Consider the following 27,114-nt stretch of genomic DNA (forward strand, 5'->3'; position numbering starts at 1 on the left):
GAGGAAAGAGGATTCAAAATTTAATATACTTATTCAACAAGGACTGAATGAGTTTCTCATAAATTCCAGGGAAGACTAATTCATAGCAGAATGTCTACGTAAGTCTTCTAAAAGAGATATGAACAAAACACTTTTGTAAGAATATGATATCAGATTAATTCCAACTATAAATTTCATTAAAAAGTTTTGGAAGGGAGTAACTTATTGCATTCATCAACAAATACCAGGGTGACTCAACAAAATCATACTGAACAGAACATGTAAATGAAGAAAATTAATGAGTTCATAGGTATATACATACTTTGGAGATATTTTTCTATAGCTCATTTCAGAATACATATGAATAAGATAATTGAAATTTTCCAAATCATCTAGCTTACTAGAGATGCATTTCACAGCAATTTTGTATGTTTCAAAATTATTTCAACATTTTAGTTGAATGTGTAATATAAATGAAATATTTTGCTAAGAAATTTTTGTGGAGATTGTGGCAATATTCTTACTTATGAAATTAATATATTTTTATATTATTGATTGGTTTGGCTTCTCTTATTTTTCTGTAGTTGTCCATAAATACCTTTATAAACTTATAAATATCAAATTTTACTGAGATATATATGGTCCTGAATAAGCAAAATGGTATATTTAACAATCAAGCAATGATTTTATTATTTCACACCTCATTATGCTAATTGAAGCCATTTTCCAACAAACTTGCCTATATATTTTGTGGAAATAATCTGGATTTAAACATATTGGAATTTTGTATTTGTAATTAATTTCTTTGTCATTCAAAGTTTTAATCCCATGAAATGACCTAAGGGTGTCTTTCTTCTCACTTACCTTTTGTTCATAATAATAATTCAGCTACTATCATATATAGAACATTTACAAAGATAATATTTCATTTCTATTTTCTTGTCACTAAACAGATATTGTTTCATTTGAGATATGGTTTCTTTCCTAAATGAACTCTAGTGCTACCAATCTATACATAGATAATTTTGTCAATCCAGTATTTTACCTCTGTTATAAAAATTAGATGGGGTACTTCTCATTTATATTTCAGTATATGACTTTTCAAGTTGATTGTGTCAATTTCTTTTCTTACATTTGTGAAGCAGTTTCTGGTGACATTTCACTGCTTAAAACACTTTAAAATCTTCATTTTTTTTTTGTTCTAGACTTCATGCTTCACTTAGCTCAAGTGTGACAACGCTAGATCCAAAAGCGAGTTCCTAAAGAGAGGCTTACTTTATATATTTGGTAATTTTAAAATTTAACTGCTTCATGAACATTTATTGAGCACTTACTACATGCAGTGTACTTTTAACATCTTTCATTTCATTGTACTTTTCAGAAAATGATAGTCACATTTCTTCCTAAGTTTAAATTATTCTTACTTGTTGCTTAAATGGCAGGTCATAAAGAATTAATGGAAAGTACAATGAGATGAAAAGTATAATGAGTACAAAGAGAAAAGTAATTTTTGACACTCTTCATTTTGAAATTCCCGAGAGGCAGTCTGTCACTGCGTTCAGCCATTTTTTTCTTCAAAATGTCTCTCGGATTTACCCTTTCTTCTCAATTCTGGCCACTAAGACTGAAACCAAGACTTTCATTTGCTAGGCCTGCCCATACTCACTCCTTCTCTTATCCATCCTTCCACTATAATAATCTTCCTAAAATACCGCTATTGTTATGTCACCCATCTGCTCAGGAAACTCCTACACCCTCTTGCCTTCTGCATGAAGAGCAAATTCTCCTATCTGGCATTAAAGGTCACTTACAATTTTGTGCCATTCTCTGAGTGAAGCTTTACTTCTTCCTTTTTCCCAGTTCACATGCTCTGCCTCTGTCAGTCTGGTAACTCCTTTCCATCCCCAAACGCTCTGCTTCTTGCCAAGTCCATGCTTTACAAATATAATCACCTTCTTCAGAATGGTCCCTCTTCTTCCCTGTACCTAGCCAGCCATTAACCTAGTCTCTAAAGCCAAAATGAAACCCCACTTACTCTGAGTTCTAGCATACCCTGGTGTTCTTTCCTTTCCTGAATTCCAATAGCATTTATAACCAGAATCTCATTTTCTCATGAAAGCAGCACTGGAATCAAATGCAGATAACCTGAGTGCTTGTTCACCGTTGAGTACTGAAACCATTTCTACCTTCCATTACTCACTGTATCTTCTACCGGTATCATAGTTACCATAGTATCACAGCAATGAATTATGTTTCTTTTTTCTGTGTTACTTTGGAAGCCCCTGGTAGGCAAATAACTTGTCTTAGCTGACACAGTGGCCTTTCAATGCATGTTTGAAAACTGAATGTCTGCCATGAAAAATTTCTGATCTAGGGATGATCTGAAAAAATAGAAATAATAATACCTGCCCTGCTTTGCTCACAAGATATTCTTGAGTAGAGAAAAAGATGGGAAAATGTCTTGTAATTGTAAACAGTATAGAAATCTTATATGGCTCTATGATTCTCTCTGTATAGTCATGCCTAAGTAGACTAAGACAGGTATAACAACTTGAACAGAAATAAATGACTCAAAAGCATGTTTGGCTACAAAGAATAAGGATGAGAAAGTGGGAAAAACACTAAAAAACAAAAACAGAGAACATCCAAGGTGTAGCTATAAAGTGGAGCTGCTGAAATTAGCACACATCTCTGCCGACTGAGAGAAGTGGTAGAGAAAACAACTGTCCCCACCGTCCACCCTCTCTGTCTTCATTTTGTCCATGGATACTTTATTAAAGACTGTATTACACATGCTTTCTTCCTTCCTTAGTTGTGGCCAGGGACTAATTTTAAGCTAGTGAGATATTAATGAAAGTGATATTTGCTACTTCCAAGTCATTTTGTTGTCTCTTTAAAGATATTTGCCCAGGGCTCTCTCCTCTGCTTCGTCTTCTGGTTTGAACTTGGTGCTGATTGAGGATGGCAGAGCCACCTACCAGCCCTGAACTGCCCCTCTCTGAACTGTTCCAGGAGAGGGAAACATTTCTCTTATATTTTTGGCTCTTGTGCTCACTGGAATTTAGTTTCCCTTAACCAAATGGACTCCTAAAAAACAAACCCTACTGCTACCTTTCCTTAACACAAAAGACTTTAGTTTGGGGGGGTCTTCAAGTAATTTACCCAAGTTGTGGTCCAGTAGAACAACTAATGTCAAGCCTTTTGGCACCTCATCCAGTGCAAACCACTGAAATATAGATGACAAAATAGTTTATGCCACTTCCTTCCTTGTCTGACACAGTTAACAATTATGCCTCTATTTTTTTTTTCTTATAAATGCCTGGTGCTAAGTGTTAAATTGACTTCCACAATATAGATTGGTTGGCATGAATTAAGATAGACTAGCTTTAATTTCTCTGAGAAGCAATCTATCTTCAACCCTCATCATGGAAGTTCTTCTGACTCATTAAAGATTGAACTTATTTATTCAGTAAAGTTTGAATTATATGTATTATTTACTTTGTGAAAATTGACTACCCATGCTCTATATCCCTTTGCATATCAAAAGTATAATGTAGAAAATACCACAGTAAATTGTTGAAAAATAAGAAAAGAGAGGGGTCTGAGCTTTGCATTTAACTGACTTTATCCATGTCTAGTTCAGCCTTCCCCAGGGAAAGAAAACCTACTATGGCCCTTGATTATCCTATTGTCTTTTTTTTTTTTTTCTATCGTATTAATGTTGTCCTCCAAGACCCAATTAATGTTGTCCTCCAAGACTTTTCTGCCTCTTGGTTATCCAATGACAGACTAAAGTACATTTTGCTTTGCATTAAATTTATATGATACATACCACTGAGTGAATATAGAATCAACTCACCATCCTTCTTTTCAGTTTCCTAGCAAAGTCTAATATACCTGTTAAGGAAGATGGCAACTTGTAAGAAGAGCTTTTACACACCTAGGTCTATGCAATCTACCCAGAATATTTTAAAGATATAGACACAGATTTTTTTAAAGTATACATATATAGGTAGATAATTAGATAAGGAAAGATAGGCATATAAATAGATGTACACTACTTCGTATTACTTAAACTTATCACTAATACTGACTTGGAACTCGGATGTCTAACATTTCAGATATTTCCATGACTGTTGGGAATAAAATAATAGTTCATCTGGCAAAATCCCATGTACTTAATTATTTGTAGGAATATGTTACATAGATATTTTTACATCTGTAATGCTAATTCTAAGTCAGTATATTTACTTAATCAGATATCTCATGCCTCAAACATTCTGGATCAATAAGAGCTTACTCTTTTGCTCACTCTGAGTCCTGATCAATATTATGGATTTTGAACTTTGAAATTTCCTCCTCTGACAGATCTATCTTACTTTCCACTCTTTCTTTGCCTTCATTAGCAACTAACTTGAACTTTGTTCTCACTGTGAGGTCTAATTCCTTGAATCATCTTTATACTTCTGGTTTGTCAACCTCTTTTTTGACTTCATTTTTCTCCTTAACTTAGACTGTGAGATCCATAATGGAGCCTCTTTAATGGTCTCATTAATACTGTAAAAGCTCTCACTTGTTTGACTTCTGCTACCTGTTTTCTAATAAACCCCAAATCTGTGTAGTCCGTATGGTCTACCTCCACTGCTTTCTGACTATGTCAGCATTTCTGGAGAAAGTAGGTAAACAGTGCTAATTACACTATAAATCCCTTTTGTTCAATCCCACTTCCCTCTCACTCCTGCTCACATCTATAACTAGCATCTTATTCTTCATTCCTGTCTCAGAGAAAAGAAGAAAACATCCATAATTCCTTCAACGTTTAGTGCTAAACTGTCTATCTGGACTTTGACATTAACCTTTTCTTCCTTTCTTGAAAACTCATTCTATTAAATCACCATTTTCTATGTTTTTCCCTTTCTTCTTAACATTTGCTCTCCCTACTAATGGGCTTAAATTTTTCCTTATGGAAAAGCGTTTCCTCGCACTGACAGTCTTTCAAAGTATCACTTTGTCTTGTCCTCCTGAGACCAAACCTCTTGAAAGAGTAGCTCTAGTGCTTTCCCCACTATCCCATCGTCCTCTCACTTCTTGTCGGTTAACTTTCACTATAAATGCTTACTAATAAATCTGTGAACCTTTCCCGATCTTCACTTTCATGACTTCTCTTTACTCTTCGACCATGGTAACCATCTCTGTTTCTTGAAGTTCACTCACCCTTGCTTCCACATCATATTTTTAACTCTCTGACCATCCACTAACTGCTTCTATAGAGAAAATAAAAACTATTATTTACTGAGTAAATGATATTCAACTTACTAAATTTCCAAGCTACCATGATGTAAATATTTTAATATGTGCTCTAACAGCCATTATCCCCACTTAGTGCCCAAGAGCACACATCTCCAAGAGTCTATCTTATCTCCTTGTTGCATACTACTGGTGTCTGCCACTAGGTGAACAGATCTTATTTCTTCAGGATCCCAGAGACCTGTCTCATGCTTCAAAATAATATATCCACATACTTGTTTATTATTTTTACTTAAATATTCTGAAATGATCAGCATAACCAAAACAGATTTTATCATTTTTATGGTCCTTTACTCCAAGTTAGTTTCTTCTTCTTTCTTTTCAGTTTCTATTCATAGTACAGTCATTCTCTAAGTAATCACTACCTGAAACCTAAGAGTAATCCTTGATGCTGCTCTTTCCTTTTCGTCTTTCTAACTCTGGTTTTCACATTCTTTGATTTCTCAAACAAACAAACTCACAGAAAAAAAAAAAAAAAAGATCAGATCTGTGGTTACCAGAGGTGAGGGGGGTGGAAGAAGAGGAAATGGTGAGGAAGGCAGTCAAAGGTACAAATTTCCAGTTATAAGATTAGTAAGTACTAGCGAAGTGATGTCCCACATGATAAATATAATTAACACTGTTGTACATTATACATGGAAGTTGTTAATAGAGGAAATTCTAAGAGTTCTCATCACAAAAAATTTTTTTCTATTTCTTTAATTTTGTATCTATATGAGATGATGGACATTCACTAAACTTATTGTGGTCATCACTTTATGATGTATGCAAGTCATATCTTTATGCTGTACACCTCAAACTTATACTTGCTATATGTCAATTATAAACTGGAAGGAAAAAATTCTTTGTGGATTTGGGGTTTTTTTTTTTTTTTTTTGGTGACTTCCTTTTAACCTTTCCTCTCTTCCGTTCTCAGTGTGTTTTGTTAGATTTAGTTATCATTTTCCTTTACTTGGACTGTGGCCAAATTTCCTAAATCATGTCCCTGCATTTAGCCATTCTCTTCTTTAAGTGTAACTTAAAATTTCTGTGGATTTCCTGTAGAGAACAAGCTATTTTTAAGCTATCTTTAATTTTCTTAAAATCTGACTGAAATTCACCTTTCTACCTCATTTTGTATTATTTATCTGAATGTACTTTAAATCTACAGCCTGTTACTCATTTTCTTTGAACATATCCTGTATGTTTCTGTGTCCCTGGCTTTGTTTGTGCTATTTTTACTCCTGCCTGGAATACCCTCCTTCAAAACATCTACCTTTCAAAGTCCTATGCTTCCTTCAAAGCACTTTTCATAGGGTAACTTTTCAGTGATGCTTGCCCTTGAAGTTTCTCTCTTCCTTTTTTTTAAAAACTTGAGATGCATTGACTTAAACATTGGGTAAGTTTAAGGTGTACAACATGTTGATTTGATACATTTCAGCATCACAGTGTGATTACCACTTTAGCCTTAGCTAACATCTCTTTCATGTCACATAATTATCATTTCTTTGCTGTGGTAAGAACAGTTAAACCTAGTCTCTTAGCAACTTTGAAATTTATAATACAGTACCATTGACTATAATCACTATGCTGTGCCTTAGATCTCCAGGACTTATATTATCTATTAGTCATCAGTTTGTAGCCTTAGACAGCATTTCCTCAACCCGCCCCCCAACCCCACCAAACCCCTGGTAACCAGCATTCTACTTTCTGTTTCTAAGAGATCCACTTTTTTAGATTCCAAATATAACTGAGATCAAACAGTATATTTCTTTCTCTTTCTGACTTATGTCACTTAGCATAATGCCCTCAGGGTCAATTTCCTTTCCCATGGCTGAATGGTATTCCATTGTTTGTGTGTGTGTGTGTGTGTGTGTGTGTGTGTGTGTGAGTTGTGTGTGTAACTCCTATCTTCTTTATCCATTCATCCATCGATGAACACTTTCACTGTTTCCATTTCTTGGCTATTGTGAATAATGCTGTAATAAACATGGGAGTTCAGACATCTCTTCAATATCTTGTTTTTATTTCCTTTGGATATAAACCCAGATGTGGAATTGCTGGACCATATGGTAGTTCTATTTTTAATTTTTCGTGGAACCTCCATATTATTTTTCATATTGGCTGAACTTTCCTACCAACAGTGCACAAGGATTCTCTCTTCTTCACATTCTCATGAACACTGGTCATTGCTTGTCTTTTTGATAATAGCCATTCTAACAGGTGTGAGGTGATATCTCATTATGGTTTGGTTTTCATTTCCCTCATGATCAGTGATGCTGAGCATCTTTTCATGTACCTTTTGGCCATCTGGATGTCTTCTTTGGAAAAACTGTCTGTTTAAGATCTTCTGTCCATGTTTTAATAGATTTTTTTTTTTGTTTTTCTTGAAAAGTTTTCTCTTCCTTCCATAAACATCTATGTTAGATTCTTGTTAATATTCTGCCTTATAAAGATGCTTGTTTTAAACAGGTCTTGACTGCTATATCTTAATCTCTTTGAGTGTAGAAACCTTACTTCTTTATCATTGTATCCTCTAGCTCCTATGTGTATATGTGTATATGTAATCAGTGTTTTCACTCTATACATATATCTAGGTTGAATGAAGAAACGAATGAATGATAAAAAAAATACTTCAAGTTTTTTGCAAATTGTTTAGAATGACCTTCTCATAGTATGTTCATATGCTTCTCTGTTTCACCTTACTTGGTGGTGAGGAAAACACCTAAGTGTCCATTGACAGATTCTTTAATCAAGAAAAATCATTTCACCAAAAAAAGTGATAAATATGTGAGGTGACAGATGTGTTAATTAGCTTGATAAGGGGAATCCTTTCATAGTGTATATCTATATCAAATCACCACAATGTACACTTTAAGTATCTTACAATTTTGTCAATTATACCTCAATAAAGCTAAAATTAAAAAAAAAAAATAATAATCATAGATGTTCCATGCTTCCATCCCATTATATTTTTCAATTTATGCCAAATTTTATTATTTTATTTACTTCAATAAATCTTTTCCAAAAGGTGAAATATTTTAAGGCTCTAAGACTTCTGAAATTTCTTCGATTCAGTTACATTGTTTATGTGTCCTGAGGCATCCATGCCATCTGATTCCAAAATACGTAGTGCCTTCTGGGTGAGTTTTCATGAAAAATTCAGGATACTCATTTGTGTTTTCATCTTTGTAATATAACTGTTTTTCAGATATTTTCCTTTTATTCATGAGAAACTCTGTAGCATAATTCTTAATTTAAATAAAAATAATAAATATATACAGAAATAGGTAGATAAAATTATCATTTTCTTCCTCAGGAAAAATACAACTGCAAATAATTAAAGATGAATCTTTGTTAGTAGAACAATAGACCTCCTTATTCAACTTGTGGATGAAGTGAATCCACATTCTCTTACTATACGAGATCTCCCAAGATCAGTGTAAATTACATCTCATTAAGGGCTACCTCCTATCTCCTGTTAACAGCATTTTCCTGAGCCTCAAGCCCTGGTGAGGACCTACTTCAGTCTCTTTTTGTCTTCTTTCTTATTTAAAGGAAGTCTATTCCCAAGGAAGTTGGAAGCCAAAGGATCTGGTTTCTACCCGCACAGCTCCTGCAGATACGTAATAAACTGAAGCTGAACTTCAAGTACAGCATACTCTTAATGAAACTATGTACTTTTTACTCAGTGTCAAGGATTGGCTGAAAAGGTTTTCTGAGCTAAGAAGATTAAATTACTCTTTAAGGCCAAAGGGCTATGGCATGAGATTATACCTGATGAAAGGAAGAAATAAATTATTAAGAGGATATGAAGGTAATAAATCTTCCTTTATAAGTAACACATGAAGTGCTGTTTTATTGCTGAGACTGAAACATAAAGTTTTCTTGAAGGGGCACCTGCACCTAACCCAGAACTCTCCATAATGCTAGAAATATGACAGTCCATGTTCATTGGTCTAATATTGCATATTTAGGTGAAATATTCCTTATAGTGCAACCTCTTGGTGTTTTTTATCAGGTACTTAATAACTTCAATGAGTACAAGAAAGTAATCGGGTGGACACAAGAGTTTTACAGGCTGTTCTTTACAGTGAGTGTCTAGGGACTTCACTGGTGGCACAGTGGTTAAGAATCTGCCAGACAATTCACGGGACACAGGTTTGAGCCCTGGTCCAGGAAGATCCCACATGCTGCGGAGCAACTAAGCCCGTGTGCCACAACTACTGAGCCTGTGCTCCAGAGCCCACAAGCCACAAATACTGGGCCCGTGCACCACAATTACTGAAGCCGGCGTGCCTAGAGCCCATGCTCCGAACGAGAGAAGCCACTGAAATGAGAAGCCTGCGCACTGCAACCAAGAGTAGCTCCCGCTCGGTGCAACTAGAGAAAGCCCACATGCAGCAACGAAGACCGAACGCAGCCAAAAATAAATAAATAAATAAAGTGAGTGCCTACCTTCACAAAATCTGCAGTATATTTTTCTTTTGAATTTTATTTTTTTATAGGCAGGTCCTTATTAGTCATCAGTTTTATACACATCAGTGTATACATGTCAATCCCAGTCGCCCAATTCATCACACCACCACCCCGACCCCCCCCGGCCGCTTTCCCCCCCTTGGTGTCCATACGTTTGTTCTCTACATCTGTGTCTCAATTTCTGCCCTGCAAACCAGTTCATCTGTACCATTTTTCTAGGTTCCACATAAATGTGTTAATACACGATATTTGTTTTTCTCTTTCTGACTTACTTCACTCTGTATGACAGACTCTAGGTCCATCCACCTCACTACAAATAACTCAATTTCGTTTCTTTTTATGGCTGAGTAATATTCCATTGTATATATGTGCCACATCTTCTTTATCCATTCATCTGTTGATAGGCATTTATGTTGCTTCCATGACCTGGCTATTGTAGATAGTGCTGCAATGAACATTGGGGTGCATGTGTCTTTTTGCATTATGGTTTTCTCTGGGTATATGCCCAGTAGTGGGATTGCTGGATCATATGGTAATTCTATTTTTAGTTTTTTAAGGAACCTCCATACTGTTCTCCATAGTGGCTGTATCTATTTACATTCCCACCAACAGTGCAAGAGGGTTCCCTTTTCTCCACACCCTCTCCAGCATTTGTTGTTTGTAGATTTTCTGATGATGCCCATTCTAACTGGTGTGAGGTGATAACCTCATTGTAGTTTTGATTTGCATTTCTCTAATAATTAGTGATGCTGAGCAGCTTTTCATGTGCTTCTTGGCCATCTGTATGTCTTCTTTGGAGAAATGTCTATTTCGGTCTTCTGCCCATTTTTGGATTGGGTTGTTTGTCATTTTAATATTGAGCTGCATGAGCTGTTTATATATTTTGGAGATTAATCCTTTGTCCGTTGATTCGTTTGCAAATATTTTCTCCTATTCTGAGGGTTGTCTTTTCGTCTTGTTTATGGTTTCCTTTCCTGTGCAAAAGCTTTGAAGTTTCAATAGGTCCCATTTGTATATATATATTTTTATCTCCATTACTCTAGGAGGTGGATCAAAAAAGATCTGGCTGTGATTTATGTCAAAGAGTGTTCTTCCTATGCTTTCCTCTAAGAGTTTTATAGTGTCCAGTCTTACATTGAGGTCTTTAATCCATTTTATTATTGTGTATGGTGTTAGGGAGTGTTCTAATTTCATTCTTTTACATGTAGCTGTCCAGTTTTCCCAGCACCACTTATTGAAGTGACTGTCTTTTCTCCATTGTGTATCCTTGCCTCCTTTGTCATAGATTAGTTGACCATAGGTACGTGGGTTTATCTCTGGGCTTTCTATCTTGTTCCACTGATCTATGTTTCTGTTTTTGTGCCAGTACCATATTGTCTTGATTAATGTAGCTTTGTAGTATAGTCTAAAGTCAGGAAGTCTGATTCCTCCAGCTCCGTTTTTTCCCCTCAACACTGCTTTGGCTATTCGGGGTCTTTTGTGTCTCCATACAAATTTTAAGATTTTTTGTTCTAGTTCCGTAAAAAATGCCATTGGTAATTTGATTGGGATTGCATTGAATCTGTAGATTGCTTTGGGTAGTATAGTCATTTTCACAATATTGATTCTTCCAATCCAAGAACATGGTATATCTCGCCATCTGTTGGTATCATCTTTAATTTCCTTCATCATTGTCTTATAGTTTTCTGTATACAGGTCTTTTGTCTCCCTAGGTAGGTTTATTCCTAGGTTTATTATTCTTTGTGTTGCAATGGTAAATGGGAGTGTTTCCTTAATTTCTCTTTCAGATTTTTCATCATTAGTGTATAGGAATGCAAGAGATTTCTGTGCATTGTCTTTGTATCCTGCTACTTTACCAAATTCATTGATTAGCTCTAGTAGTTTTCTGGTGGCATCTTTAGGATTCTCTATGTATAGTATCATGTCATATGCAAAAAGTGACAGTTTTACTTCTTCTTTTCCAATTTGTATTCCTTTTATTTCTTTTTCTTCTCTGATTGCCATGGTTAGGACTTCCAAAACTATGTTGAATAATAGTGGTGAGAGTGGACAGCCTTGTCTTGTTCCTGATCTTAGAGGAAATGCTTTCAGTTTTTCACCATTGAGAATGATGTTTGCTGTGGGTTTGTCGTATATGGCCTTTATTATGTTGAGGTAGGTTCCCTCTATGCCCACTTTCTGGAGAATTTTTATCGTAAATGGGTGTTGAATTTTGTCAAAAGCTTTTTCTGCATCTATTGAGATGATCATATGGTTTTTCTTCTTCAATTTGTTAACATGGTTTATCATATTGTTTGATTTACGTATACTGAAGAATCCTTGCATCCCTGGGATAAATCCCACTTGATCATGGTGTATGATCCTTTTAATGTGTTGTTGGATTCTGTTTGCTAGTATTTTGTTGATGATTTTTGCATCTATATTCATCAGTGATATTGGTCTGTAATTTTCTTTTTTTGTAGTATCTTTGTCTGGTTTTGGTATCAGGGTGATGGTGGCCTCATAGAATGAGTTTGGGAGTGTTCCTTCCTCTGCAATTTTTTGGAAGAGTTTGAGAAGGATGGGTGTTAGCTCTCCTCTAAATGTTCGATAGAGTTCACCTGTGAAGCCATCTGGTCCTGGACTTTTGTTTGTTGGAAGATTTTTAATCAGTTTCAATTTCATTACTTGTGATTGGTCTGTTCATATTTTCTATTTCTTCCTGGTTCAGACTTGGAAGGTTATACCTTTCTAAGAATTTGTGCATTTCTTCCAGGTTGTCCATTGGCATAGAGTTGCTTGTAGTAGTCACTTAGGATGCTTTGTATTTCTGCGGTGTCTGTTGTAACTTCTCCTTTTTCATTTCTAATTTTATTGATTTGAGTCCTCTCTCTCTTTTTCTTGATGAGTCTGGCTAATGCTGTATCAATTTTGTCTATCTTCTCAAAGAACCAGCTTTTAGCTTTATTGACCTTTGCTATTGTTTTCTTTGTTTCTATTTCATTTATTTCTGCTCTGATTTTTATGATTTCTTTCCTTCTGCTAACTAACTTTGGGTTTTGTTTGTTCCTCTTTCTCTAATTCCTTTAGGTGTAAGTTTAGATTGCTGATTTGAGATTTTTCTTTTTTCTTGAGGTAGGCTTGTATAGCTATAAACTTCCCTCTTAGAACTGCTTTTGCTGCATCCCATAGATTTTGGATCATCGTGTTTTCATTGTCATTTGCCTCTAGGTATCTTTTGATTTCCTCTTTGAATTCTTCAGTGATCTCTTGGTTATTTAGTAACATATTGTTTAGCCTCCATGTGTTTCTGTTTTTTACATTTTTTCCCCTGTAATTCATTTCTAATCTCATAGCATTGTGGTCAGAAAAGATGCTTGATATGATTTCAGTTTTCTTAAATTCACCGTGGCTTGATTTGTGACCCAAGATGTGATCTATCCTGGAGAATTTTCTATGCGCACTTGAGAAGAAAGTGTAATCTGCTGTTTTTTAAATATCAATTAAATCTATCTGGTCTATTGTGTCATTTAAAGCGTCTGTTTCCTTATTTATTTTCATTTTGGATGGTCTGTCCATTGGTGTAAGTGAGGTGTTAAAGTCCCCCACTATTATTGTGTTACTGTTGGTTTCCTCTTTTATAGCTGTTAGCAGTTGCCTTATGTATTGAGGTGCTCCTATGTTGGGTGCATACATATTTATAATTATTATATTTTCTTCTTGGATTGATCCCTTGATCATTATGTAGCATCTTTCCTTGTCTCTTGTAACATTCTTTATTTTAAAGTCTATTTTATCTTAGATGAGTATTGCTACTCCAGCTTTCTTTTGATTTCCATTTGCATGGAATATCTTTTTCCATCCCCTCACTTTCAGTCTGTATGTGTCCCTAGGTCTGAAGTAGGTCTCTTGTAGACAGCATATATATAGATCTTGTTTTTGTATCCATTCAGCAAGGCTGTGTCTTTTGGTTGGAGCATTTAATCCATTCTCGTTTAAGGTAATTATCGATACGTATGTTCCTATGACCATTTTCTTAATTGTTTTGGGTTTGTTTTTGTAGGTCCTTTTCTTCTCTTGTGTTTCCCACTTAGAGAAGTTCCTTTAGCATTTGTTGTAGAGCTGGTTTGGTGGTGCTGAATTCTCTTAGCTTTTGCTTGTCTGTAAAGCTTTTGATTTCTCCATCGAATCTGAATGAGATCCTTGCTGGGTAGAGTAATCTTGGTTGTAGGTTCTTCCCTTTCATCACTTTAAGTATATCATGCCACTCCCTTCTGGCTTTTAGAGTTTCTGCTGAGAAATCAGCTGTTAACCTTATAGGAGTCCCCTTGTATGTTATTTGTCATTTTTCCCTTGCTGCTTTCAATAATTTTTCTTTGTCTTTAATTTTTGCCAATTTGATTACTATGTGTCTCGGCGTGTTTCTCTTTGGGTTTATCCTGTATGGGACTCTCTGTGCTTCCTGGACTTGGGTGGCCATTTCCTTTCCCATGTTAGGGAATTTTTCGACTACAGTCTCTTCAAATATTTTCTTGGGTCCTTTCTCTCTCTCTTCTTCTTCTGGGACCCCTATAATGTGAATGTTGTTGCATTTAATGTTGTCCCAGAGGTCTCTTAGGCTGTCTTCATTTCTTTTCATTCTTTTTTCTTTATTCTGTTCCACAGCAGTGAATTCCTCCATTCTGTCTTCCAGGTCACTTATCCGTTCTTCTGCCTCAATTATTCTGCTGTTGATTCCTTCTAGTGTAGTTTTCATTTCAGTTATTGTATTGTTCATCTCTGTTTGTTTGTTCTTTAATTCTTCTAGGTCTTTGTTAAACATTTCTTGCATCTTCTCGATCTTTGCCTCCATTCTTTTTCTGATGTCCTGGATCATCTTCACTCTCATTATTCTGAATTCTTTTTCTGGTAGGTTGCCTATCTCCACTTCATTTAGTTGTTTTTCTTGGGTTTTATCTTGTTCCTTCATCTGGGACATAGCCCTCTGCCTTTTCATCATGTCTATCTTTCTGTGAATGTGGTTTTTGTTCCACAGGCTGCAGGATTGTCGTTTTCTTGCTTCTGCTGTCTGCCCTCTGGTGGATGAGGCTATCTAAGAGGTTTATGCAAGTTTCCTGATGGGAGGGACTGGTGGTGGATAGAGGTGACTGTTGCTCTGGTGGGCAGAGCTCAGTAAAACTTTAATCTGCTTGACTGCTGATGGGTGGGGCTGAGTTCCCTCCCTGTTGTTTGTTTGGCCTGAGGCAACCCAACAGTGGAGCCTACCTGGGCTCTTTGGTGGGGCTAATGGCGGACTCTGGGAGGGCTCACGCTAAGGAGTACTTCCCAGAACTTCTGCTGCCAGTGTCCTTGTCCCCACAGTGAGCCACAGCCACCACCAGCCTCTGCAGGAGACCCTCCAACACTAGCAGGTAGGTCTGGTTCAGTCTCCCCTGGGGTCACTGCTCCTTCCACTGGGTCCCAATGCACACACTACTTTGTGTGTGCCCTCCAAGTGTGGAGTCTTTGTTTCCCCCGGTCCTGTCGAAGTCCTGCAATTAAATCCCACTAGCCTTCAAAGTCTGATTCTCTAGGAATTCCTCCTCCCGTTGCCGGACCCCCAGGTTGGGAACCTGACGTGGGGCTCAGAACCTTCACTCCAGTGGGTGGACTTCTGTGGTATAAGTGTTCTCCAGTCTGTGAGTCACCCACCCAGCAGTTAACGGGATTTGCTTTTACTGTGATTGCACCCCTCCTACCGTCTCATTGTGGCTTCTCCTTTGTCTTTGGATGTGGGGTGTCTTTTTTCGTGAGTTCCAGTGTCTTCCTGTTGATGATTGTCCAGCAGCTAGTTGTGATTCTGGTGTTCTCGCAAGAGAGAGTGAGAGCACGTCCTTCTACTCTGCCATCTTTGTTCCTAATCTGCAGTATCTTAAACTAGCTCTTTTTATAGAGCTTGGCTTTATTAGAGAAGAAACTCAAGTCAGTGAGATTCCCAAGAGCAAGAACGTGGCCTTGTTGATCATGATATCTCTAGCCCCTTGCCTGGAATATAGTAGGTATGACGAGAAATTTATTAGCTAAATCAATCAAGGTAGAAACATCAATTCATAGTCAACTGTCAAGTATCAAAACTTGGATACACTAGATATTACACAATGTCTCCTAAACTGATTTACATGTCTAAACTCAAGTTAAGCTTTCCTTTAAATACATTGATTTGTGTTCCTCTGATAAAGTTACAGAAATACTTCTTCAGGTTTCTATTTTTCCAATGAAATCACAAGAGTTGTGACTTGCTTAAGGAATAAAGAATGTTTTAGGCATCACAGTTTCAACTCTCCACTTTATTTTATAGATAACCATACGGATACCATGGAATCTAAGATAGAAACAACTGACCAAGAGCCCAATTATGCTTAAAGAGACTCTTAAGAGACTCTTAAGAACAGAAAGATGATATTGCTCTAGACCTCAAATTTTGAATCAAGATAAACCACTCTGTAAAACAAGTGAAATATATTTAATTAGTTCTGTATTTCTGATTTTTCTCATAACAAATACTTAAATGATATCAAACATCTAATCATTTCTCTTATCTATATCTATCCATTTATATCACTGTAAGTATAGCTCTATTTATATTGTTTTGATGGTGCCCTCAGCTTATGCTTAGTTGAAAATCCAGCACTGACATAACCTCAAAAGGAGAGAAAATACTAATTCTGATTTAGATATGTACATTATATTCTTCCAAAAAAATCATTCTGTAGTACCAAGAAGAAAATTGAGTATGAAATCTTTTAGTCAAAAGTCAAACTTTAAACACAACACTATAATTCAACTATACTTCAATAAAAAATAAATTTAAAAAGTCACATTTTAGAAAGTCAAATAATTTCTTAACAACAAAAAGGAAAGTTAAATATAAAAGCAATCTTATAGGTTCCTAAACAATAAATATTGATTACTTAAAATTCTAAATCATGATTGGCAGGAGGTCTTGCAATATCTTTGAAGAAAAATATTTCTACTCATGTAAGAAATGGCAATAACCTAGGATCTCTCAATTAAAAAATGTTTTAAAATTTTCTGTATTTATTTACAATTTGGAAATGTGTGCTATAAAAATATTTTGACTAATCAAAAAGGGGCACATATTCTTCCTCTAACTCATTAAAGAATAAACTCACACATGAAATCAATTAAATAATCATTAAAGATCTATGTTAAATAAAATCTAGACTAAATAATAGTAGGGATGAAAATTAAGTCTAAATTCAACCTACTCCAAGTAGGTACTGATTTTTATTTCCTTTCTGATTAAATACAGTCATTTAAAGATAAGGTAGAAATTAGTCTAAAAAGTTCATTAAATTTTACTCTCACAGATGGTAGGTAAGAATTTCATGTATTCTAGGGAAAAATAGATTCATAAAGTCTAAGTGCCCTTCAAATATAATGTCTGCATGTTTTAATTTATGAGTTTCATCCTTTATTTGGGGGTTTCTGTTTTTGTAAATTGCTCTGTCTTTGAAGCAATGGACACTATAAAGAAAGGCAAGTTAGAAATTGCATTATTAGCTCATTTAAAAAGCAACAGAACAACATTAAATTGTTAGTACTTTCAGGGGTGATAAAAATTTAAAGAATTCCATTTTCTAAAAAAAGTATTTAATTATTACAAAGTATGATGAATATGTTTGTATTTATTCTAATTGTGATATTTTGAGACTTTGGGATTAATTCATACACATATATATGTGTAATAATTAAGGGCATGAATAATTTTTAAGGTTCTTCAGGTTAGATTCAAAAAAACCAACTGAATTAAAGTCCATTTCAGAAAATCTACAAATCTATATTTTATGCTCTGATACTATCATAGAATGAAATCTAAAAGCCTTTCTGCATGAGGATTTCATCCTCAAGAAATTTCAGAAAGATGTTCTAAAGTCTGGACAATAAAGGCATACCTCAGAGATATTGCAAGCTCAGTTTCAGACCACCGCAATAAAGGGAGTATCCCAATAAAGTGAGCCACTTTTTTTTTTTTTTGGTTTCCCAGTGCATATAAAGTTATGTTTACACTATACTGTCATCTATTAAGTGTGTAATAGCATTATGTCTAAAAAAGTACACATCTTAATTAAAAAATACTTTACTGCTAAATAATGCTAACCATCACCTGAACCTTCAGTAAGTCATAATCTTTTTGCCATAGTAACATCGAAGATCACTGGCCACAAATCACATTAACAAATAATAATAATGAAAAACTTTTTGAAATATTTTGAGAATTACCAAAATGTGGCACAGAGACCTGAAGTGAGCAAATGCTGTTGGAAAAATAGAGTCAATAGACTTGCTTGACGCCAAGTTGCCATAAACCTTCATAAACCATAAACCTTCAACTTGATGCCAAGTTGCCACAAACCTTAAAAAAAATGCAATATCTTCAAAGCACAATAAAGTGAAGCAAAATAAAACGAGCTGTGCTTGTATTCTGGTAAATCAGAAAACATGTCATTAAGTATATGCCAAAGATTCATTAGTTCCCAGCCGATCTAAGGACGGGTTACTTCCAAAGTATCTGAGAAGCTTTAAAAACAGTACATGGGCCTCAGCCCTGGACATTCTGAAAATAATCACTGTAGGAATTGAGAATATGTATTTTTAAAAGTTATACAGGATGGGCTTCCCTGGTGGCGCAGTGGTTGAGAATCTGCCTGCCAATGCAGGGGACACGGGTTCGAGCCCTGGTCTGGGAGGATCCCACATGCCGCGGAGCGACTGGGCCCGTGGGCCACGATTGCTGAGCCTGCGTGTCTGGAGCCTGTGCTCCGCAACAGGAGAGGCCGCAATGGTGAGAGGCCTGCGCACCGCGATGAAGAGTGGTCCCCACTTGCCGCAACTAGAGAAAGCCCTCGCGGAAACGAAGACTCAACACAGTCATAAATAAATAAATAAATAAATAAATAAATAAAAAAGTTATACAGGATGATTCTTGTGCCCTGCTAAGGCTTGAAATCCATGTCATATTTTCTAACTGGACAGGAATTAGTCACAAAAAATGTAGGAATCTTAAAAAAAAAATGCCAAATTTCTGTTCACCCATCCCCTCCCCCCAGTCATTCTCACTTTCTTCTTGGTAATCACTTCCCAGGCTAACTTCTCAGAAATATTCACCGTTATCATCTCTTTTTGTACAACACAAGCAGAGGCCTGGTCTTCAGATGAGCTGGATGAAAATGCCCCTAGGAAGTATATTCAAAGGAATCTAACTTTCAAAAATCAATACCCTAGAGTGTCTCAATGTTGTACAGTTTCCAGCAAAGAGACGTATTACCCCCCTATATTCCATCTGTACAATTTAGTCTCAGATTGAGAGTTGTTCCTGAATGGGATAATAAAAAGTGCATTTCAGTAGATGCAGACTGGCAGTGACCAGCCTGGCTGACAGAATTAGAGCTTTCTCAGTGATTAGAATCCTATGGGAGAGGGCTGCGAGTGGATTGGAAATGCATAAGGGGTAAAAGAAAAGAAAGCAGGAGCCTAAAGATGCATGTGTGACATTAGGCCGAAGGTCCATATTGGCTCTGATGGAATTTTGTTCTGCATCATTTCTACAGGAATCTATCTTCTCTATTTTTACAAATAAAGAGGTTTATGATTAATATTTATTTGAAAATTCAACTTAATAATTTATTGAATAGATAGGTACAGTAGAAAAGCAGGCACATATACAACTAATTAAAATACAAGGAAGCATGTAATTTTTTAGGTTGCAATTCTTCTGTGTGTGATTGAAGATTTTATGTAGGAGTTAGCATTTGAGCTGAATGGGTGAAATTTTGACAGCATTTAGGAGAAGGGCAAAAAGCAGAGAAGCGGAAAAATGGAGTATGTTATGTTCTAAGAAAAAGGCTAGCAGTTTTGTATGCCAAAAATGAGTCGTGGTTTGGTATTTTTCATGATGTGAAAAATAAGACCAGGAAGAGAGCATCATAGATGAAGCTAAAAGTCTGCACTGCATTCTATAGCAATGTTGAGTCCTGTGAAATGTTCCGTAAGAATATAACATGATCAGACCTGTGCTTTAGGAAAACCTGAGAGAGAAGAGGGGTAAGAAAAACAGTTCAAAATCGAAATAAATCAACAGTCTGATTAAGAGGGCTTACAACAAATCAGCTAGAAGTCAACCAAGAAACACATGCTATTATGTATGTGTAAGTACTGGACAGAGACCTGAATGAGGGTTTGAACTAAGACAGAGACATAATGAATTGAAAGAACGGAACAGATTCAAAAGGCCTTGCAGAGACTGAGAACAGGTTCCTAACTCCCTTAATCTACCTTGCGTTAGCAAAAATAAATAAATAAATAAATAAAATCCCCATCATCTTTTCTTTGCTTTTTTTAATCTTTTTTTTTTGGTTTGGGGGGGGATGTGTGCTGTGCTACGTGGCTTGTGGGATCTTATTTTCCCAACCAGGGATTGAACCTGGGCCACTGCTATGAAAGCACAGAGTCCTAACCACAGGAACACCAGGGAATTCCCTTTTTTAATCTTTTGACCACTGACCACCCTCACCCATTTACTTTCTTTTTTTAAACAGTTTTACTGAGATACAATTTACATACCATAATGCTCACCTGCCAAAATGTGCAATTCAATAATTTTCAGTATGTATATAGAGTTGTGCATCCATCACCATAATCTAACTTTAGAACATTTGCATTATCCCTAAAAGAAACCTTTAGCCATGATTAGTCACTCCCATCCCTCCTCCCCTTCTCTCTGCCATGGGCACATAGGCAACCACTAACCTATACATCATCTTTCTCGCTTATATTTTCTATTGAACACTAAGCTGCTGGGGAAAGACTAAGTCCTTTAATTAGTACATAATACCTAGTGCAAACATTGCTTTGTGTAAAACGTTATTTTTTAACTCAATACCTTTCTCTCAACTTCCATCTCCTCCTCCTACCTCCCCCAACCCCCTGCCCAACACACACACACACACAATGTGTGTGTAGAGCTCTGTGGGTACAGAGCATAGGTATTTCCAGGGCATAATATTCTTACCTTCTATTTCTCTCGTCTTGTGCAGACCAGAAAGCCCTGGATGCTTCTTCAGAGGCCAGTAGAAGCAAACAATCCATGCTCATAGGAACAAAGTGATGCAAGAAGCATAAAGTTGTCTGACTTTTTCCATTTCTTTCCTTGGGGGTTGCAACCTTGAACTCTGTGAGAAAACAATGCAGTACTGCCTGACTGTGAGACACACTAGAATGGGGTCCAGATGATTCAGTCTAGACTAAGCCATGCCTGGAATAAAGCAAAAATCTGCTCTCAAGAACGTGACAGACTTTTCATAAGACTGCCAAAATTCCCAGTTGAAACTGAGCATCCAAAGGGTTCATGTCAATCTTCCTCTCTCCCCAAGAAGGTGCAAGCTCTCAGGAGCTTTCTGACCTTTCCCAGCTATTGCTTGATCCTAGGAGTTTATGGAGCTCAATAAATCTGGAAACATCTATACATATTTTATGATCACAATGAGTGGGAGATAGGACAAGTATTATAGACACTATTTGTACAACTAAGGAAACTCTTTAAGCATGTCACACAGCGGGTTAGCAATACTCCTCTACCATTTTCTATACGAATTTATCAAGTCAGTTAAACTTCTCTCAATCCCCAAGATTGTCTTTCCAAGATTGTTTTGAGAATTAAAAAAGACAATGAATAGGAACATAATCTGTAAATGATGAAGTATGCACTGTGGACACGTAGTATTTTTGCATGAACTAGAGTGCCCTGGACTGGCAGGAGGGTCCGTGTTTAGTTCTTTGAATTTACCTAGAGTCCATGAAGCTTTCCAACATACAGGGCATTAAACATCTGACTGGGTTTTTGGGTAGCAGTTAGCCCTGGATGGTTCCTCCTGAGTCACACCACCAGCTCACTATAGCATACAATATATACCCCCTTCAAGGACAGTCATTTGACACTTGGTTCCAGACTCCAGCTGAAGGAGGCAATAGGACCCCAATCCTACTCACCCTCCTGGTTCTTTGTGTATGCAGTGAGCTGTCATTCTGTAAGTCCCTACATGTGAATAGTCCTCTTATCTATGATTCAGAGTTGAAGGATTTTGAAGAAGAGAATTTCATATTACCTTGATTTAATATCTGGTTTCTTACAGACATCAGAAATAAATGGCTCAGTATTCACACATCATTTATAATTTTAGCTGGTTAAAACATCTCTTGATGTTTAGCTTGCTTGTAAGGGGGCATAAAATGATGGCAACACCTGGACTTGGAAATATCAGGCCCCTCCAAAAATTTTTATCCAATAATTGAATTGTTTTTTCTTCTTCCCAGTGTTTTCAAAGTGTGCTGCCCAGAAAATTCAGTCATATACTCAAATAAACAAACTATCTGCAGAACTCCAGATTTTTAAAGAGTAGTATATTTCATTTTATAAAATAGCTTACTGTTTTTGTTTTCTAAAAAAAAATAAGCTGGAAACTGTGCAAACTCTGTGACTCTTCTTTCTGAGGTGGTAAAGTTAAGTAATTTCTTTTATGATAATAGAATCCATTATAAACAGAGCAAGCCATGATTAAGAGCTTTTATAGTTTTTATATATAAAGAAATTTTTAAAGTGTCGATTGTACTGTAAACACATATACTTGATTTTAAGCCTACTAAAAGTCTCCAATAATATTAGAAGCTAAACAATTGACTTACATTAATTAATGTTTCCATAAAGGTTTGTGAGGGAAATAAACACAAGTAAATATAACACCATAGGATTGAATTAGCAGAGAAAAAAGAAATAATTTTTATGTTTATATTTGAATACACAACCAATTTGTGGTCATTATAAAATAATTAATCATTATCAAGGGAACCTATACACATATATTTTACAAACCCTGTCTACCAGTTATACTCAATATAGAATTCAGTTGTTCAGAGTTAGCACCTAGAGCTCATAAATATTAAAGTTATGGACTGATCTACTGCAGTTTCTATTTTTCCCAATAGATCTATGGTCTCCCCAATACAGAAACTACAAAAGTTGTGGGGTTTGGCTGCCATTTCCACTGCGTTTCATTAGCCTAAAGAAGCATTTTCTTTTTAAGAATCACAGATAGGCAAAGGTAATCCCATAAGTACAGAGTGAATGTGGCTTTGGATGACTTGACTGCCTCTGTGAAAGTCAGACAGTCTGATGGAACCCTTTAATCAAAGGTACTCACTTCAAATGGAAATATCTTCCAAGAGTGATTCCCCGTAACTTTCTCTAATATCTTTAGGGGAAAGGTGGGGAGACAGATAAACTTGAAGTTTACCGATAGTGCAGGAGGCATCTACCAGTTCTAGAGCATTACAGACGCTGTGTCTTAGTTTGAGATCGCCACTTCTTAGGGAATAAGAATGTTTTCTCTCAATTTGCAACGCCATGTTGCCAAACGTCTGTATTTTGTAAAATAATTTATGTTTCTTTGCAACCAGGTCTACTGATAATATTTCTTATTGGTTCCATATTTGGGGAGTATACTGTCATATAATAGTGTCTTGGGTTTTGTGTGGTTTGGTTAAACCTTTTTATTCCTTTGTTAATCTTGTTCACTTAGTTTGTCTTTGAAACATTTCTATGATTCTTTCCTATCTGATTTCTTTTCTTGCTTGCCTCCTCAATATGGTTTCTTTGCAAGACAATATGTGCCCTTATATTTTTCCTATGTATTTATTCACCTATTTCTTTGATACATGAAAATTCCCTTCCATTTATTTTTGCCAATACAAATCCTCCACTCCCTTCCAGGTCTACATAAACATGCATAAGAGAAGTTCCCTCCTGATTAACCATATTATACCACACTCAAAATGTTGTTTTGCTTCGGAGCTCTCTCTAAGCAATCAGAATATTAGAGATCAAGACATTTGAGGGACTTCCCTGGTGGCGCAGTGCTTAAGAATCCACCTGCCAATGCAGGGGACACAGGTTCGATCCCTGGTCCGGGAAGATCCCACATGCTGCGGAGCAGCTAAGCCCATGCGCCACAACTAGTGAGACTGTGCTCTAGAGCCCACGAGCCACAACTACTGAAGACCACATGCCTAGAGGCTGTGCTCTGCAACAAGAGAATGAGAGGCATGTGCACCGCAACAAAGAGTAGCCCTGCTAGCCACAACTAGAGAAAGCCTGTGTGCAACAACAGAGACCCAAAGCAGCCAAAAATAAATAAAAAATTAATTAATTTAAAAAAATAGTGAATGATGTGGTAAAACATTCTTTAAAAAAAAGACATTTGAATATTTCTTTCTCTCATAAACCAGAGCAGTGCTGATGTAATCACGTCTCAAAATTTAAGTGACATAAAATATAGCACAGTTTTTAATTTCCTAAAGTTGAATAAAGAGACCTAGAGACTGTCATACAGAGTGAAGTAAGTCAGAAAGAGAAAAACAAACATCGTATAATATCACTTATATGTGGAATCTAGAAAACTGGTACAAATGAACTTATTTGCAAAGTAGAAATAGAGACACAGATGTAGAGAACAAATGTATGGATAGCAAGGGGGGAAGGGTGAGGTGGGATGAACTGGGAGATTGAGATTGACATATATACACTACCATGAATAAAATAGATAACTAATGAGAACCTACCATATAGCACAGGGAACTCTATTCAGTGCTCTGTGGTGACCTAAACAGGAAGGAAATCTAAAAAAGAGGGGATATATGTATATGTATAACTGATTCACTTTGCTGTACAGCAGAACCTAACACAACATTGTAAAGCAACTATACTCCAATAAAAATTAAAAGAAAACAAAACAAAACAAAATAAAGTTGGTTAAAGAGAAATAATAAAATAAATGGTAGTTCCCAAGGTAATCTACAGATTCAATGCAATCCCTATCAAATTACCAATGACAGTTTTTGCAGATATAGAATAAAAAATCTTAAAATTTGTATGGAAACACAAAAGCCAAAGCTTTTGTGAAATCTTGAGAAGGAAAAAGAGAGCTGGAGGATTCAGGTTCCCTGACTTCAGACTATACTATAAAGCTACAGTACGGTACTGGCACAAAGACAGACTTATAGATCAATGGAACAGGATAGAAAACTCAGAAATAAACCCATGCACCTATGGTCAATTAATCTACAACAAAGGAAGCAAGCCTACAATGGAGAAGAGACAGTCTCTTCAATATGTGGTGCTGGGAAAACTGGACAGCTACATGTAAAAGAATGAAATTAGAACTTTCTTTAACACCATACACAAAAATAAACGCAAAATGGATCAAAGACCTAAATAAGACTGGATACTATAAAACTCTTAGAGCAAACACAGGCAGAACACTCTTTGACATAAATCACAGCAATATCTTTTTGGATCCACCTCCTAGAGTAATGAAAATCAAAACAAAAATAATCAAATGGGACCGAATTAAAAGCTTAAAAGCTTTTGCACAGCAAAGGAAACCATAAACAAAACAAAAAGACAACTGACAGAATGGGAGAAAATATTTGCACATGATTCGATCGACAAGGGATTCATCTCCAAAATGTACAAACAGCTCATGCGGCTCATATCAAAAAAAAAAAAAAAACCCAATCAAAAAATGGGTAGAAGACCTAAACAGACATTTCTCCAAAGAAGACATACAGGTGGACAAAAAGCACATGAAAAGGTGCTCAACATTGCTACCTATTAGAGAAATGCAAACCAAAACTACAATGAGGTATCACCTCACACCAGTCAGAATGGCCATCATCCAAATGTCTACAAACAATAAATGCTGGAGAGGGTGTGGAGAAAAGGGAACCCTTCTACACTGTTGGTGGGAATATAAATTGGTACAGCCACTATGGAGAACAGTATGGAGATTCCTTAAAAAACTAAAAATAGAGCTACCATATGATCCAGCAATCCCACTCCTGGGCATGTATCCAGAGAAAACCATACTTTGAAAAGATACATGCACCCCAATGTTCATTGCAGCACTATTTACAACAGCCTAGACATGGAAGCAACCCGTCCATCAACAGGTGAATGAACAAAGATGTACACATAAATGGAATATTACTCAGCCATAGAAAAGAATGAAATAATGCCATTTGCAGCAACATGGATGGACCTAGAGATTATCATACTAAGTGAAGTAAGTCAGACAGAGAAAGACAAATATCATATGATATCACTTATATGTGGAATCTAAAAACTGTTACATATGAACTTATTTACAAAACAGAAACTGACTCACAGACTTAGAAAACAATCTTAGGGTTACCAAAGGGGAAGGGTAGAGGGAGAGACAAATTAGGAGGTTGGGATTAACATATACACACTACTATATAAAACAGATAATCAACAAGGACCTACTATATAGCACAAGGAACCCTACTCAATACTCTATAATAACCTACATGGGAAAAGAATCTGAAAGAGAATAGATATATGTATAACTGAATCACTTTGCTGTACACCTGAAACTAACACAACATTGTAACTCAAATATACTCCAACATAAAAAATAAAGAAAAAAGAAAAAAAAATGGTAGTTTACATTTTAAAATATTCACCAATATTTACATTTTAGGTAATTTCCCTTTAAGAACTAACCAACAAAATTTACTCATTAGCAGGTATAATATATAAGCTTTTCATTTTGATAATAAGCAAGTAAGCACACATTTATTCCAAATCTTATCTTCAGTTCCAGTTTACTCACAAGATGGAAACAAGGTCAGTAGCATGCATTTAGGAATAAACCAATCACCAGGAAAATGCTCAAAGGAAAAGAAACATTGCCTGTAGTGTCTCCAGCTTAAAGAGAATTTTTTGCTCTCATTATAATCCCAGATGGTCTGTCCAACCTTTATTTCCAGGAAGAGATAGACATAGTACCTTAAACAGAAGGAAATAAGAAATACCTTAATGCATATATGGACACATTGTGAAATTGTCAAAATTTGATAAAGACATCACAGGGAGAGAGAATCTCTTTGCCAATAAAAGCAGATATTACCTAGACGACAAGTTTCCTGAAAGTCATATTTTACACTCATTTAACAATAATTCCCAAACAGCAGAGCATCTTCTCACACACTTCAAAATTCAATTATTTGTTGGTTGTTTGTTTATCATGCATCTCTAACTCGTGTTGTAATAAAAAACAAAGAACAAACACCTTGGGTACTTTCTAGCCTTCAATGCATAAGTCCCTGTCACACACACACACACACACACACACACACACACACACACCAAGGTAAGGTCGTTATCCTCCAAAGGTTTATAGCTCAGTTGTAACGTCACTACGAATGTGAGTATTTGTTCTGCTTTGACTCGCATTTCCCAAAGCCTATAGATAATTT

General features: G+C 36.1%; 1 long non-coding RNA gene across 4 annotated transcripts in view; it reads left to right on the forward strand.

Moving 5' to 3' along the window:
* LOC130706177 (uncharacterized) overlaps positions 1 to 27,114 on the forward strand; it is a 100,921-nt gene that overhangs the window by 23,324 nt on the left and 50,483 nt on the right. The window contains exons 3-4 of one of the 4 annotated variants that reach the window (XR_009006563.1): positions 8,824 to 9,082; positions 9,287 to 9,708. The exons of 2 other annotated variants lie outside the window; for them this stretch is intronic. This is a non-coding gene — a long non-coding RNA (uncharacterized LOC130706177). Of the gene's footprint in view, positions 1 to 8,823; positions 9,083 to 9,286; positions 9,709 to 27,114 lie in introns of those variants that run through there. One more of the 4 variants, XR_009006561.1, reaches the window with a different exon arrangement.

Source organism: Balaenoptera acutorostrata, chromosome 21 (genome assembly GCF_949987535.1).
Source record: "Balaenoptera acutorostrata chromosome 21, mBalAcu1.1, whole genome shotgun sequence".
Lineage (NCBI taxonomy): Eukaryota > Metazoa > Chordata > Mammalia > Artiodactyla > Balaenopteridae > Balaenoptera > Balaenoptera acutorostrata.